At 38.5% G+C, this 17,054-nt stretch overlaps 1 long non-coding RNA gene across 1 annotated transcript; it reads left to right on the top strand.

The window, feature by feature from the left end:
- Positions 1 to 7,976: 7,976 nt before the first annotated feature.
- On the top strand, positions 7,977 to 11,990 carry LOC143861177 (uncharacterized). The gene is made up of 5 exons (XR_013239930.1): positions 7,977 to 8,133; positions 8,337 to 8,393; positions 9,060 to 9,271; positions 10,739 to 10,914; positions 11,733 to 11,990. It is a non-coding gene; the product is annotated as an uncharacterized LOC143861177 (long non-coding RNA).
- The last annotated feature ends 5,064 nt before the right edge of the window (positions 11,991 to 17,054 follow it).

A 17,054-nucleotide genomic window follows, 5' to 3' on the forward strand; every position in this document is an offset into this window, starting at 1 on the left:
TCTTTCGAGAGTTTATTCAACTTTGGGACCTTTATTCGACTCAACTCTGGGACTTTTAGGGCCCGGTCAAAATAGGGTGTCTACATTGTGGTGTAAAAGGATATCATAATTCATAAAGACACTAGAGGGAGTTGACATAGGGAAAAAAGGGGGCGAATATACCACTTCCCTTTGTTAAAACATCACCGCCATTTCTTTCCTTAGCCAAAATATGTGCTTCTTCATTTCGGGAAAGTATGTTTTAGGGAAAATTAATAAAAAAGGAAATGATTTCTGCACTCCAATGTTTTGATAAAAGACATTCCAAATTTTATCGTGTAGTAATTATAGGGCTGTCAGAGGAATATTACAGTTTTCAAAAAGCTCTTAAAGACCTTTAAATACTACAGGACAAACAAGTGCGGCACATGTTTATCAAAACAATGGAGCACTGAAATCATTTCCCTTAAAAAAATGTGAACATTTGCTGAAATTATGAATCAAGGTCAAAGTTCTCAAAATCATGAGAAAGTGGTGTCAGGTATAGTCAGAGGTGTTTTAGGATAAGAATACCCTTCTCTTTCTTTTCCCTACACCTTTTAGGAATGGATACCAATGCACTTCGCCAACCCTTTTCACCTTTTTATCTTCTTGTTCCCCAAGCCATTGCCATTGCCATTGCCATTACCCATCTCTATCTTTTCCCTCCACCTTTTATCTTCTTCTTACCCACGCCAACCCTTTCCACACAGTAAAACCCCACTGCCATTGCCATTAGGAAAAAACTCCATTGGTTATCTTTATTTTACTTTGGGTAATAAACCTATGCTTAGGTTTTACATGTTCTTTGCATGTTTTCTGTTTACAGTGATATGGTTTATTTTCATCCTCTTCATAGTGCTCTCTTTCTTTGCTTACATGTTTGGTTTGACCTCTCTCTCTCTCTCTCTCTCAAAACCCGAATGGAACTCCTATCTATACAAACATAACCACTGATTAAAAGGGCTCAAAATCAGTTTTTAAACCCAGACCCACTATTTATACCACGACACCACTGTTTATTCCTCGAAACCAATCAATAGTGGTTCCTAGAGTATACATAGTTGTTATGAGTGTGTACATACACTCATGACCCCATCTAATGAATAAGAGGCACTATTTAAACACCAAGAACATCTATTTATACAGTTGGAACAATTATTTAGACCCCCGAACTACAAAATTATGGTTCCAAGAGTGTAAATAGTGGTTCATGCATTCTAATAGTATTTTAATGGTTCTAAATGTTATAAAAAACCAGATGCACTATTTAAACACTCAGAACATCCATATATACACTTGGAACCTTTATTTAGACCCGATAGATTAAATAGTGGTTCATACATAATAGTATTTCATTGGTTCTAAAAGTGATCATGAGTGTATCAATAGTGGTTTAAACTCATAATCACTATTTAAACACTTGAAACCACTATTTATACGCCAGACTACTAAATAGTGGTTCCGAGAGTGTAATAGTGGTTTATAGCTTATTAATAGTGGTTCTAACATTTTAAAGTGGCTCTAACATTCTAAAGTGAGCCTATTTTGTCCTTGGAACCACTATTTTGATATTGGAACCACTAATTTAAACCTAGGACCCACTATTTAATGGGATGCAAACTTTGACTTTCGGACGTCCGAAGAAGTTCTTCGGACTTTCGATAGAATTCCAGTAGTTTTATTAAAAACTCCTACACATTCGGGAGTTCGAAGGAGACCATTGGACGTCCGAACGTCCCCTTCGGACGTCCGATAGGATTTCAATGGTTTTGTTACAAACTCCTTCACATTCGGGATGTGCTTTCCGGCAAGAGAGACGTGCTTTCCGGCACGAGGGAAGAAGAAGATAAAAAGGTGAAAATGGCTGGCAGTGAAGAGAGACATGCTGAGGGTTTATTACCCAAAGCAAAATAAAGAGATCCAATGGATTTTTTTTCTAATGGCAATGGAGTTTTACCGTTTGGAAATATGGCACTGGCTTGGGGAAGAAGAAGATAAAAAGGTGAAAATGGTTGGCAGTGAAGAGAGACATGCTGAGGGTTTATTACCCAAAGCAAAATAAAGAGATCCAATGGATTTTTTTTTCTAATGGCAATGGAGTTTTACCGTTTGGAAATATGGCAATGGCTTGGGGAAGAAGAAGATAAAAATGTGAAAAGGGTTGGTGAAGTGCATTGGGATCCGTTCCTAAAAGGTGGACGGAAAAAGAAAGAGAAGGGTATTCTTGTCCTAAAACACTTTTGACCATACCTGACACCCCTTTCTCATGATTTTGATAACTTTGCCCTTGATTCATAATTTCAGCACATTTTTTAATAATTTTCCCTATGTTTTATTCTGGCGTTATTATTGCATTTGACTAGACAGTTTCCAGTCATAGTTGTTATCCATTTCCATTCTAATTTCATACATAAGGACAGTGCATCCAACGGATGAGCAATGTACGATGACTTTGTGATACTGAGATTTATGAGGGACATAAGTGATTGAAGGGTTAGGATCATTTGTTCGAAGCAATGTTTGGTCATTGCTTATTGAGAGTAGAATGTGTTAGATGGATTGTCTAAGATCATAGAAGACAATGCTTGCTCCACGTGAATTTTTTTTGCCAAGAATATGTAAGCTGTATTGTTATTTCAAAATGGAAAAGCAAAAGACTTTGTATGCCTCTTCTCATTCACAAAGCTTTAAAAACTTGAGCTTAATCATTCAAAATAAAAAAATCAAATGACAAGAAAATGGTGAGTTTTCGGAGTGTGTATGGTTTTATAAATGGAAGTGGCATACCTCAAACCTCCTCACATCCCTAAACTAGCACATGCTATTAACATCTAAATGACTCTCAACTTAGCAAGTTGTTAAGTATAAAAAATAATAACCTCAAGCAAGGTGGCAACGGTACGTCTAATGGACCTAGCACGGCTTGGCTTCAAAAGAAAAGGAATTTTTTTTAATATTCTCCCACTTTGGCGTACACATATCTAAATACCAATCTTATACGATTAGCATTCAATAATGTGGCAAGTCAATGTCCAATTATTTTACACCCATTTTGTTAAGTGATCAAGCTATTACTAGTGGATCATGTAAACATTCATTCAGTCAAATGACTACTATTATGGCCATAAAATATTAAAATTAGGACCCCCACACCAACATGATCAATAGAGATGTAGTGGTCCACTTGATATCTTTTACATACATTCTGCTTCTTACAAAATATTCAAGTCATGTCTACAAGAAATAATAGAGTAGCAGATAAAAATTAATACCAGAATCATTCAAACTATAACGTGATCACAATATAAATGTCCGAACAATTATACAAACTCCTGCTATTTAACATAATCAGACGTATCCACAATCTCTTGCGTACTACATGCACCTTGAAGAGTTTCGGTGGTAAGTCTATAGTCTATAGGCACATTTCCTTCTTATTGGCTGACTTAAGGATATGAAATAGAGATTTCTCTCTTTTCCGTATTGAGGAGGTATGTGGCCTTAGCGATAAGGGACATACCTCTAGAAGGCGTACCATGACCCCGTGGAATGGGTGACATTTCTCTTTTTCTTTTTCTTTTTAAAAAGTCGCCATGTAAGAAATAACGGCTCCTAAGTCCCAATGTGACTCTGTTTGGTAATGTGCTTGAGATTCCGAGTAAGGAACCTAGTTATAAAGCTAGAAAGAGTTACACACCGGTTCCGCCTGGTTGATAATCAGTCTCTAGTGTGGAAAGCGAAGACAATATTCATTTGGCTTCCTGGGCAAAGTGAAAGCTTAAAGGGTTGATAGCATCGATTTCTCTCTTTTTTATTCCAGTTGATAGATGGAGTGGAGGAAGGAGATATCTACAAAGGGAGGTGGTCTGCTCGAACCCCTTCTTACAGGGATGGATCCGTGCGGGATGGGACCCTTCCTTTTGTCAGAGCTAAGATCACCGACTGCTCTAGGGGACTCAATTCCTAGTCTGAAGGTCCTTACCCGCGAAGTTGGGCATTTCTATTACCTTCTTCGGCCTTCTTCAAAAGTTGGTGGTCGATAAAATCACACGACTATCATAATATTAGAAGGCAATGCAAAGCTTATGTGATGAATGGTATACCTATTAGGTCTGATTGCGCTCCTCAGCAGTTGCCAATAAAGTCCTTGTTATAACACGCGCGGCTAGGGGTCAATGGCTTTTGTAGCTGAAGGCACCGGTATCTCAAAAGGATTCCTTGAAGTTGAAGTTAGTAGAGCTCAAGGGCGCGAGAGGTCAACAATGTTGGTTCTGAGGGAGGCGGTGTTTTGTTTGGTTTTTGTGTGTGTGGTGTGTGTGTGTGTGGGGGGGGGGGGGGGGGGGGGGGGGGTGGGGGTTTGGGAGTTATATATACGTAATTATCCTTTTATTTCTCGAAGGGAGGTGTTCCATTTATTGCTTAGGGGTGGGGCAGATCCCGTAATTCCAAAAAGTGGTGCTCGGCCGGACGGCGGTGGTTAACTGACTGTAACGGTTGTGAGGCAACTACAGTTAGTCTTAAAAGTGAAGATTACTGGCGGCACCGCCCATTGGTCGGCATGGGGGGTTGCAACTGGACGTCGCTGACCTCACCGTTTGGCTGGGGAGTGAGCTGGAGATGTCAATGTTATGAGTATATGCCCCAGTAGCCAGCCATTGTGGTGCATTTGATTAATTAAAGAATTTCAAGACATTTAATGGGTACATCAAAGGAATGTGTAACATGCTTTTCACATTGTGACATGTTTGTCCTTAGCAAAGTAAAAATATCATGCCCACGGATTCATAGATCCTAAGGGGCGGGAGATATGATATTCTAGTTCTTTCGCAGACCTTAAGGGGCCATTTGGATATGCGGATTTTAGAATCCAGGTTTTCAGTTTGAAAACAGTGTAAAAGAGGGTATGAATCAATCTGCTGGATGCTGTCCTGGCAGCATTTCTTGGATTTTAAGCAAGAAAATCAGGTTTTAAGAATCTCTCCTACATCCTATGATTTCTAAAACCTAGAAATATGGGAGGATCTGCTATTCTCTTGCTGATGGAAAGAAGGGAGAGAAGTAAATAATGAGTCACAATCGACGGCTGGTCATCTTCTTCTTCTGTCTCTAACCCTCTTTTACATTGTTTTCAAACTAAAAACCTGGATTCTAAAATTCCCGTATCCAAACAGTGCCTAAATGTTCCTGAATGGGGTTGAGACTTGGCATCTCTTTTTGTATACAACCAGCATCAAGCCTCGCCTCCATACACAAATTGGTTTGGCTAATCTCGGTTACAAGAGTAGTGGACGCTAAGCATACAACATGGTTGCGATGAATGGTTCACGGACTGAGCAGTACAAAGCATGATACAACACAAAATTGAGAGGGGAAATTCAGGTTTAATTGTTCAAAATATGTAATAAAAAATTATCCACACTACAACAAATGTGACATTTAGGAGCGGACATTTAGGAGCGGTCATAAAATCCGCCACCAATTGTTGATTCGCCAGCGGTCTAGACTGCTGTTGAATGTCCCTCGAAGGACTAAACTCGGCAGCGGTCATGACCGCTACTAAACATTAAATATGACCGCTCGTATATACGAGCAAGGTGGGCGCGAAAATTTTCTCCGTCCCGCGTGAGTATTTTCTCCGTCCCCGTTACTGTTTTTGCCCCATTTCTTTCGAGGAGGTTTCATCTCTTCTCCCTTCCCAGCATCAGCCGAACCACCCAAACCGATTTTCCCATGTTAAATCCCTACTAAACCCTCTTCTTCATTTTCTTCTTCCTCTAAAATTCCATCCATCTCTACGCCCCTCAAACCCACCTCAGCCAATACTCCTTCCCCACCGACCACCTCATTCTTACCACTACCAAACCCTCTTCTATCTCCTAAACTCATTTTCCCCATCATCGCTCCACCATCTTCTTCTTCATCTTCTACCTCAAACCCATCTCAGCCAACACCCATCACCGTCCCAGCCACCCAACCCTAACCTCCTTAAACCCTTCTTCCTCATTTTCTCCGGCAAGGCATTGCCGGATTCCGACCAATTTCCACTCCCCACGTCAGATCTACTATTTCTGCCCATCTCCTTCAACCACCATCCATCCCCCATTTTGTCTTATCTGCTCCACCCGTGGTTGGATTATTTTGGCTAAGCTTTCGGTAATTCCGGTTAGGAGAGGTTATTGGGGGAATAAGATTGGGAAACCTCATACTGTTCCTTGTAAGGTTACTGGGAAATGTGGGTCTGTTACTGTGAGGATGGTGCCTGCTCCGCGTGGGGCTGGGATTGTTGCTGCTAGGGTTCCTAAGAAGGTTTTGCAGTTTGCTGGGATTGAGGATGTGTTTACGTCTTCTTGTGAATCGACTAAGACTCTGGGGAATTTCGTGACGGTTTGGATTTTGTTGGGTTTATACTTTTTTGTTTTTAAGATGGGGTGGTAATTGGGTTGTTGTGATAGTACTTGTTTTTTTTTTGAATGTGTGGTGCTTTGATTGTTGATTTGATTTTAAGTTGTTATTGTTGGGATTAAATTTGGATTGATTGGTGGTGTTCTGATTGGGTGGAAATTGTTGTTGGGTTTGTGGTTTTATTGGATGATATTGGGGATTGTTAGTTGCTGGGTTCTGGAATTATTAGATTTTTGTAGTTCTGATTTTTGGGATTAGTTATCGTTTTCTTTCTTGTTCTTTTTTTAAAAGATTTTGCTTGTTTCTTCCATTTGTTTTTTGCTGCTCTGTTTTATTCTGTTTTTGTTCTTAATATATTCATGGTTTGGTTGATATTAGTTGTTGATTGTTCTTGGTATTGTTATTGTTGAGTTAGAGTTTATTTTAGAGTGGAGCTTTGTGCTGCTATGCTATTTTATGATTTGATTTACTTTTCGGGTGAAATGGAGATCCCAATTATTCTCTGTAGTGAAGCCGTGAAGGATGGTTTTGTGGGTCCTCTCTCATCATTATGTTGTTAAGTCTTAGCTTGGTTATTAACTTTTGTTGTGCTACTCTACCATCTCTGTTGAGTAATATTATAACTTATTAACCATCAGTAGTTTTTAAGCCAATTGAAGTCTTTGAGTTTCATTTGAGTGTCTGCGGTAGTTAATGATACATTGGATTGTTGTTTTTACTTTTTTAAAAACATGGAACATAGTTAAGTTGTTTTGTAGGTTTCTCTACTTTGTGACTTGTTTAGTTGGCTTGTTGAATTCCACAAGCTTTCTTCTCGTTGGAAGTTTCCCCTTCTAGGCAACGTACATATTTTAATATCAAGGACTTGACATGAAAATTTTGGAAGAGGATTTAGTGCGTGTAAAAGCGGTTCAGAAATAAGGTGTCAAGGCATTACATTTTGTCTTTGACAACTTACTGGTTCTCTTATGCTTGCCATGTTGTATGGTTCTTTAGGCTAAGATTGTCTCCTATTTTGTAACTTGTCTTTTGCTTTCTATTCTTTACTCTGCCTCTATTAAGTGCCAAATAACGTCTCAAGTGGTTGATTGTGATTGTCTTTGCTATGTATCTTCCACACAAAAAGCGAATGTGTGTGATGATGCACTTTCAAAAAAGCAAAAAAAACCCTTATTTTATGAAAAATGACCAAAGGGCCCTTATGTCATAAAAATGATCAAAATCCCCTCATCTTATAGAAAATAACTAAAATACTCTATCTCATGGAAAATAGCACACCTATTTGCATGACCGTGACCACTAAGTCACAATGGAACAACCTTACCGTTGCGCTAAGGCTCGCCCTCTGCAAAGCGGGTGTAAGGCTGCGTACATCTAGCCCTCCCTAGACCCTGCAATGGCGGGAGCCTCGTGTACTTGGCCACCCTTTTATTGGTCCCTGCCATAGATTGACCCACGATATTTTTTATTTGGACCTACGCCATTGTTTATTTGGACTCGCAACTTAGCCCACAAACTTTTTGGGACAATAGTAAAAATTTAGTCTGTTCTTTTTTCCAGTCAGACAAAATAAACTAATGTATCCAGCTTCTTCACATGCAACAGAAGTGAACAAATTTCTCTTAGTAAAAGTGGCCTGCAAGAAAAGACATGCAGAAAATTAAACACCTTCCTTTCCATGCTCTGCTGGCCGCAAGACATTGCTCACAGGTTTGAGGCTCTACTTCCATTCCCATTGAATTTAAGCAACTTTATTTCCTTCCACTGTGCAACAAAGTGGTAATATGGTCCATGCTTTAGTGAATGTTGAAAAAATGCCATTGAGTTGAGAATTGTGGGTTTTACTCTATTTAGCTTAGAATTGGTTGTCAATTAAAGTGCTAAGAAGTATGTCTTACTTTTTTTTTCCATAGGTTCACTGCCTCTTATTTATAACCATCTGAGACAAGGCTGTCAATCCATGGAATCAAGTAAGGTCAAAACCAGATAGCAATACCAAAACATTATAGTTCATACTTTCTTTTTCACAGGTTGCGTCTCTTGAGAGCAGTATTCATGAAACCTTTCAATGTCAAATTTTTGGAGTTCCTGTTTTATGTTCGTCAAGGGCTTCTAGGTTTTTTAATCAAATGGCTTCAAATACACCTATTTTGTGGGCAAAGAATCTTATATGCGAAATTACATTACTGTTGGTGTGGAATTTTTGAGCTACATGGTTGCTATGTTAGTTAATCAAATGGCTTCAAATACACCTATGTTGTGGGCAAAGAATCTTATATTCGAAATTACATTACTATTGATATGGAAATTTTTATTGTGTATCATTATTTACCTTGGGAAAAAACTCATTTTCGCTATACAGTAGCTATGTCATGGAGCCAAAGCTTCTATTCTCTTCTTATTTGTAACTTCTTATCTTTCCATCATTCATTTGGATGCCTTTTTTCAATGCTTTTATGCTACGTAACAGTGACTGCAATTAGTTATTTGGATGCCTCACTTGATCAGGACAAATTCTAGAGCGGGAAAGGATTTTATCAATTGAACAAACTGTTTGTACTATCTTGACATCGAAACTTATGTTTTTTTTTGGTTGGCCGAAACTTATGTTTCTCCATGGTGTACTCAATTTTCAGGTATCTTGCCATGGTTCAATATCATACGGGAGACATGGTGGGGACCACCCTAATGGTGATGCTCTGCACAAGGATAGCAATCCCATGTTTACCCTAATGGGGATGCTCGGCACAAGGATAGCAATCCCATGTTTAACCTAATGGGGATGTTTGGCACGGGATGCATATTCTGCTCAGAGTTACAGGCCAATGGGCATCTTCTCACATTGAAGGTACTTCCCATTATATCACTATCTTTAACACAATCCTTGCTAAATTACAAGTTCCAATTGCATCATTTTTGTAACCCCGCTGAATTACGGTTTCCAGTTATATTTTCTTAGTATATATGGATTGAAATATTGGTGTTTTAGTTGTGTACTGCAGTCCAACCACTAAAAGTGCTGCTTGGGCATTATCGTGGAAAATTACATGGACTTTAGCTTTAAGATATTCTTCAAGTTCTTTCTACAATACCTTGATCTTTTTCAAAAAGTAGTCAGCATCTTGGAAATGCTAAAAAAAAAATATTCCTCCTTTTTTATAGATAAATATGGCTTTAAAGTTGAGTTGAGTATGGCTTTAAATTTGCGAGGCTTTTCTTTTGTAATTTCTTTCTTCCAAGAAAGCTTTTTGATTTTTCTTTCACGAGACCTACTTTGTTTGCAACTGCACATTGGGGCATGGATGTGGTGAAATTGACCCATCAAGTTTGGGGTCTATGTCTGCCCTTCACTAATATAAACACTATCATGTAATCTTTGTGTAACCTTCCATCTTCCCTAGGCAAAGAGAAGATAAACCCACTAACCCCTTCTGATATCTGTTTTGTATAGCCATCATGTCTTATCTCTTTGAGTCAGTTTTAGAGAGGGGGGCTGTTGTTTTTTTTCCCTGATTCAATATGTTTTATTTTAGATTTTGAATTATGTTTTTTTTGGAACTCTAGGCTAACTACCAAGTAAGTGGACCGAGGTTTTGAATTGTTTCAACCGTAGCATTTAAGATAGCAAGGGGGGTGGGCCTGTAGCTCAATGGTTGAAGCTTTGTATCTCAACCTGTAGCTCAATGGTTGAAGCTTTGTATCTCAACCTCGAGGTTACAGGTTCGATCCTAGCATACCTATCAAAAAAAGCACAAGATACCAAGGAAATAGAGACCAATATTTGCAAGTTACAAGTTTCTGGAGAGCTCTTTCTCTTGGATTTAGTCTACGGGATTGTGATTTTCCTTCCCTCGGGCCACTTTTCTACTTTTTCTATTCACAATGCACCCCACAAATTATCTATTTTCCTCATATGTTGTATGGTTTATGCTCACTCAACTGTATCAATTTTATTCTAGATCATTGTGATCCTTTGGTTGATATGAATAATCGCCATCTAGCTCACTAAGCTTTGTAACTTCATAAAACTCAAATGGACAATTTAATGATAGATTGTAACATTATTCATTTGCTATGGCCTAGGGAGGGCTATCATAAAATCCGGATTTTTCATCTTGGCATATAGATAAAATCCAGAATTTTACATGTCTTTAAAACTAAAACGTGGATTCTAAATACCACTTATCCAAACAGCCCCTTAAGGACCATATGAAGTAAGCCCTGTAGTAATTGAAAACTAATGCTGAGTTTCTTTTTGTCCCTGAAAATTTAGTGGTTTGCTCTAACTCATATGGCATATTGTTTTCTTATGCAGATGGGTTTTGGGATTAACTGAATTTGGGAAGAAAGCAAATGATTTGATGTATCTGATGCACATCATCCTAGAAGAGAATTCATTCTAGGCAGTGAATGTAGCACAATAATGTTGTCAGAGTCGAAAGATACACTATGGGCTACCCTCCGTATCTTCCTGCATGCAGCTGCATACCGGTATCATCCTGTTCAGTGCTTATGTTTTGTATGCCGCCTTTATATAGATTCTGAAGATGGTGCCCAGAGATATATTCTTTCGTTTTACAAAATATTCGCAATTGGCCCATATTTAAATATCACTTTCTACAAATTCATGTGTCAATCTTAGTTATAATTTTAGTTATGTTGAATGTAACCTTACCTTTCCTTTCCTCATTTTAGAAAATGACAAACAAAGAAAGATACAGATATCATTCCCAATTTTTTTCCATTTTTGTCAGTATGCATAGCTTTTTTATATATATATAGACGTTGTCTTGCATGTTACACTCTATAGTTCTGATTGGCATTTGTTTGGAAGCATATATAGATGTTGTTCTACAGGTTCCTGCACTTTACAATTATGACTCGTATTTGTTCAGATATATCGGGGTTGCTGCCCTATCAGTTTTCACATTCTCAGGTTATGTTTTGGGATTGGTCATAAGCATATAGCCACTACTTTACAAGTTTTCACATTTCATAACCATGTATATGGCTGTTGCCCACAGGTTTATACACTCATATTGTGATTACACTCGGCCACTGTCCCATTGGTTTATGCACTAGTTCAGTCATTCACTGGTTCAATTTTACTATTTTTGTATTGGATAATATGCTGATTTTTATAGTTTTGGCATTGGGGGTTCACTCTAGTTATTCATACAGTGTAAAGGTACAATGACATGCCCAAATGTTTACTCCTTATCTGGTTGGTTTGAATACATAATATTTGGTGCGCTGGTGAGGCATATGGTGATTTCATAGTGTTTACAGAACTCATTGTCCACTTGCAGATTCAGATGAACATATTCAAGGGGATTCAGACCCTCAAACGCTGGCAGAAAACACAGAAGCAAAGGAATATGAAGTGAAAGAATGCACTACAAACAATTCAGTTGAGGTTGATGATGTCTGTCCATTTGCTCTGGCCACTGATTGAAATAGTATAGTTTTTGGTTTTTATAAATGTGATGTGTATATAACATAACAGGTTCTAATTGTAAAACAGGTTATGTATCAAACAAATTTGTTATTCCCGTGTTTTGGGATCTGCTGAAAATAATTTTTTTTTTAAATGTAACTTTTAGCGGCGGTCATGACCGCTGCCGTATGGTGCAAAACCCAGTCATTTGTTAGATCTTTAGTCGCGGTGACAACAACTTATTCAGATATTTAGCAGCGGTCTTAACCGCTGCTATATGTATATATTTAGCAGCAACTTCAGCAGCGGTTATAACCGCTGCTATATTCAGATATTTAGCAGCGGTTAGGACCGCTGCTAAATATAAACATATAGCAGCGGTTCGAACCGCTGCTATATTGGCGAACCTAGACTATTAAGAGTTGAAAACAGTAGCGGTCATAACCGCTGCTAAATAGTTCCATACACAAGCGGTCCATGTAGCAGCGGTGAGAACTGCCGCTATAACATATAGCGATGAGAGATTTAGTAGCGGTTAAATAACCGCTACTAAAGGTAATGGTAGCGGTTTTGTGGGCTTTGAGCAGCGGTCTTGCCCGCTGCCAAAAATCATTTTTGTTGTAGTGCCAATAAATGGAAATACGAAAAATATGTTTAACGACTTAAACAAATTTAATATGTTCTGGTTTTAAATAAAAATGATTTAAAAAATTGTGAATATATGTGAGCCTGTGCAATTCATATGTAAAACCGAATTCTTAAAAATCCCATTAACTTTAAGCAACTGATATACGCAACCCATGTTTTGATAATAGGCACGAACTCAACTTGTCCCATATGCTTTGACTAGCTGCCAAAGCTGAGTTCGCACCTATTATCAAAACATGGTCGTGCAATATAAAAGTACCTATGTTAAAAACGAGGAAGTGATAAATCTGCCCCTTTGGATTACTTGGGACACCCAGTAGCAGTGTATCAATGAGTCCAATGACTGCAGAGGGGCTGATGTACTTCATGTCAGAAATATTCAATGGCCTGATTGCCATGTACACCGCTGCTGGGTGTCGCAAGTAATCAAAAGGGGCGGATATATCTCTTCCCTAAAAACTTGCAGATAAAAGACAAACTTCAAACCAAGGTTTAAAATTTCTGTTTTGGACTAAATTTCGGACCTTGCCGAAACCGAATTTTCGGTCGAAATTCAGTAAAAAAGTCTTCAAATGTCGGTTACAAAAATTTCGCCCGAAATTCTGTAAAACAATAAAAAATATTATTTTTTTCAAAATTTTAGCCGAAATTTTGTACATTTCGGAAGTTTCAGTTTCAGTCTCAACCGAAATCCGAAATTTCAGATTTCGGCCAAAATTTAAAACCGTGCTTCAAACCCCATTTCATCGATGGCTTATAAGAATTTGATTAGGGCAAGTCCACAATGTTTGAACCACATTTTATCACTTAAGGGATAATCAATGACTAATCATTAAGATCTTCAGGGTTTGCTTCTGGCATGATTTGATAGTCAACTTGATGACCAGAAATCATCTAATCATGATCAAATTGAAGCAAGACAGGTTGATTAGGGTGGGCCCTTGCTGTGAACCCATGGTGTAACTCCTTTCATAAGTGTGGCAAAAGAGGGTGAAGCCCACCATCATGTATTTCACTCCTGTATTTTAGGGTTTATACCTTTCAAAAGACTTAGAACTGTTTTTCATCTGTACACCTTAGCTAGCATTGCTCTTGCTAGAAATTTCGAAGATCATGGAAAAATGTGATGCAATCCCGGAAGAGATTGCAGCGAAACCGCAGGATGGGAAGTGAATCAAACTCGGATGAGGATGGAAATACTTCGGCAAATCTAGTAAAACATTAGATTTTCCCAAATATATTCCAAAAATCAAACAAACAATGAAACAATGAAGTGAACCACGATCAATACGTGCTTACATCCTTAGTACAACATTAAGAGATCAAGCCAAATAAAATAGAAAAGTTCTCAAAGAACCCAAAAGCCGAAAGGCAAATTTCATTCAATAATCAAAGTCCATTACAATGCTTACGTAACATATATTTATAATAAAAGAAACCCTAAAAGCTAACTTAATACCCAAGAAACTAATAATAGCCGTCCGTCTAAAATAACATGGATAGAACCTAAAATCTTGACTAAAACTTACCTAAAATAGTAATCCCGTAATAGCCCTATACCATATCCGTAAACGCCTATAACTTACCCAAATCAAGTCCAAATATCGTAATCTTTGGCTCTTTAGATAGGTAATAGAAAAACCCTTCCAAAAATACCAAAATCAAGCTAATTGGACAAGTTTTGACGCCCCAAAAAAATACTACAAATAAAAAGATGAAAATAGAAAATAGAAAGTAAAAGACTTGTTCAACGCCACGCGTTCTGCATCATTCTCCCCTGGTTAAAAAAAAAAACCCGTCCTCGAGTTTTGAAGCATCGAAGAACAATCAACCTCCAGAGAGGGTGTTGGACTAATATGGGTCATCCGATTTAAAGAGTTTTTAGCTTGCCAGCACCAACAGCATTTATCCCGCCATTTGAAGTTGAATTACTTACAGGAGGGGCAAAACCAGTCCCCATGCGGCAGCCTACTCTTTTCTTAGGTCCCCATTTGCGGTCCCCCCCCCCCCCACATATAGCTGTGGGTTACTTCTCTCAGTTAGCAAAACAGTTGAAGAGATCATTTTCCCTTTGTCTTGCTTGCATCGTCTGCACCTTTTCCGCTAACTGAAGTTATAGTATTTGCAATAAAGGCAAGGCCAGTCACCTGACCATATACTCAACTTATCCCTAGCATCCTTTTCCACAGGCTTGCGTTTTAAGATCTCGGCTGATACCTTTGGAGCCAAAAACTTCTCCTCCGACACCAACGATATATTTTCAGAGAGGACAATCCAAAGACTCTGGGGGAGAAGATCTCAATTAATTTAATCATCAAAAAGTTAAGTGTTTCTCCATTTTCACCCCCACTGAAACTGAAATCGAAACCGAAAAGACCGAAATGTATAAACCAAAATCGTAAGTTTAGTAGTGGTATATGAGGAGATTTTATATGATGTGAGCCCATATAGTCCAGTGTTTTTAAAAAACCATTGCACAGCCCACATCATAGGATGATCCAAACCGTCCATTTGGTGGGCCGCAACGTAATCGGCCGTGCCCAAAAAATCATTTCCATAGGATGATCCTAGCCCTCTTATCTATAGAGGAACTGCATATTATGGAAACCTCTATAGATCGAAGGGTCGGTATCATCCTATGGAAGTCATTTTTTGGGCACCACCGATTTACATTGTGGCCCATCAAATGGACGGTTTGGATCATCCTATGGTGTGGGACGCTCTTTTTTAAAGTTATTGGACTATACGGGCTCACACCATATAAAAACTCCTATATCCGTATGTATTACATAAGGGAAATGATATCACTACAACTACACATGTTTTAGTAATTGAACAAACCCTGCTCTTCTCTTCTCCTTTAATTGGCTTGTGAGAGCTTTCTGGGAATTATAATAACCTTTGACAACTCTTTAAAGACTAAAAGACAAGATAAGTTAGTGAAAATATCAAAACATGGTTGTGCTGATATCATTTCCCATTACAGAAATATATTTATATAAATTGGATGCGAAATGTGGTGCATTTATTATGTATAAATGTTGCCAATTCCCAGAAGATTTATTTATGTACCCTCATGCATACAATTGCCCAACTACTTTCTTCGTCCTCCCTCTTTCGTTGTGCACTTCCGGCTTCCCCACTTCCGCATCTGTCGTATTCGGGAGAGCTTGCTTCATGGCGGAGCATTTAGCAATGCCAGCCTGGTGAGGACAGGTTAAGGCAAGACCTGCTGGGCTTGCTTCTCATGAGATTGGGTGAGGGAATCAGAAAGGGGCTCAACAACCGGGCGGGTGGGCTATGTACTAAATTATCAGACATGCATGCCAGTGCATGTGCCCGTGCGTGTCACTAGGTGTTCAATGTTTTTAAACTCAACTCAACTCAACTCAACTAAGCCTTTGTCCCAAACTAGTTGGGGTCGGCTAATGAATCCCTTAGAAAAAATTTCATGAAGAAGGTGAAAGGATCTACCCAGCTCAAATTGACTAAGTCTAATCCTGACACTAGTTGGGTTCGTCTACATGGATCATTTTCTTCCATTCTATCCTATCTAAGGTCATGTTCTCTGTTATGTTCCTAGCCCTCAAGTCTTTCCTCACTGTTTCTACCCAAGTTGTTTTCAGTCTGCCCCTATCTCCTTTTACTCCATGAACTTGGCACGAGTCACTTCTTCTCACTGGAGCATCCAAAGGCCTACGTTGGATATGCCCAAACCATCTTAAGCGGTGTTCTCTCATCTTCTCCTCAATTGGTGCCACCCCCACCTTTTTTACGGATGTCTTCATTTTAATTCGATCTAACCTTGTGTGGCCGCACATCCATCTAAGCATTTGCATCTCCACTACAATCATCTTATGCACAGGCTGCTTCTTGGTGGCCCAACATTCTGAGCCGCACAAGATGGCTATCTTCACAACTGTCTTATAAAACTTTTCCTTCAACTTGGTAGGTATTTTACTTCAAAGGTCATGTTCAATGTTTTTAAACTATTATGAATAATTGTCTTGCTTATGTCTTGATTTTTTTTGAGTGTGTATTTGTGATTATTCTAGCATTTTCTAAAGTTTCATCTTTAAATTTTATCATAGTTTATCATTTGCATGTGATTCCATATGTTTCTATTATTTTACAGGATTTCCGCAAAAATTTCCAACTGAAAAAGAAACATTTCTTTTTCCGCAACTAAAACTGAAATCAAAATCAAAATTTATAACCTTTGACCATAAGAACATACAATGAGAGTTTCTCACATAAGTTGGCGGGATTACTGAAGAGAATTGCGGAGGCCATCAACATCAAGTCATTCAAGGGGCATTTGGACATTCAAACTTGGTGCCAACTGAAACACTCAAACTGTTCTCTCATGCAACATTCAGCCGTGAAATGCCTTTCTATGAAATTCCCTAGCAAATCCCTCATTTTATAAATGCCAGAAAATAGGAAAGACATTATTGAGAAATATAGACATACCTTCCCAAAACCGGCCTGGTCAAGGATTGCACGTACGTTTTCCGACATGAAATCTACAGCAAGAACCGTGACA

The sequence above is a fragment of the Tasmannia lanceolata genome, unplaced genomic scaffold (assembly GCF_043159265.1).
Source record: "Tasmannia lanceolata isolate RefF3 unplaced genomic scaffold, GAP_Taslan_0.1 ptg000037l, whole genome shotgun sequence".
In the NCBI taxonomy this organism is placed as follows: Eukaryota; Viridiplantae; Streptophyta; class Magnoliopsida; order Canellales; family Winteraceae; genus Tasmannia; species Tasmannia lanceolata.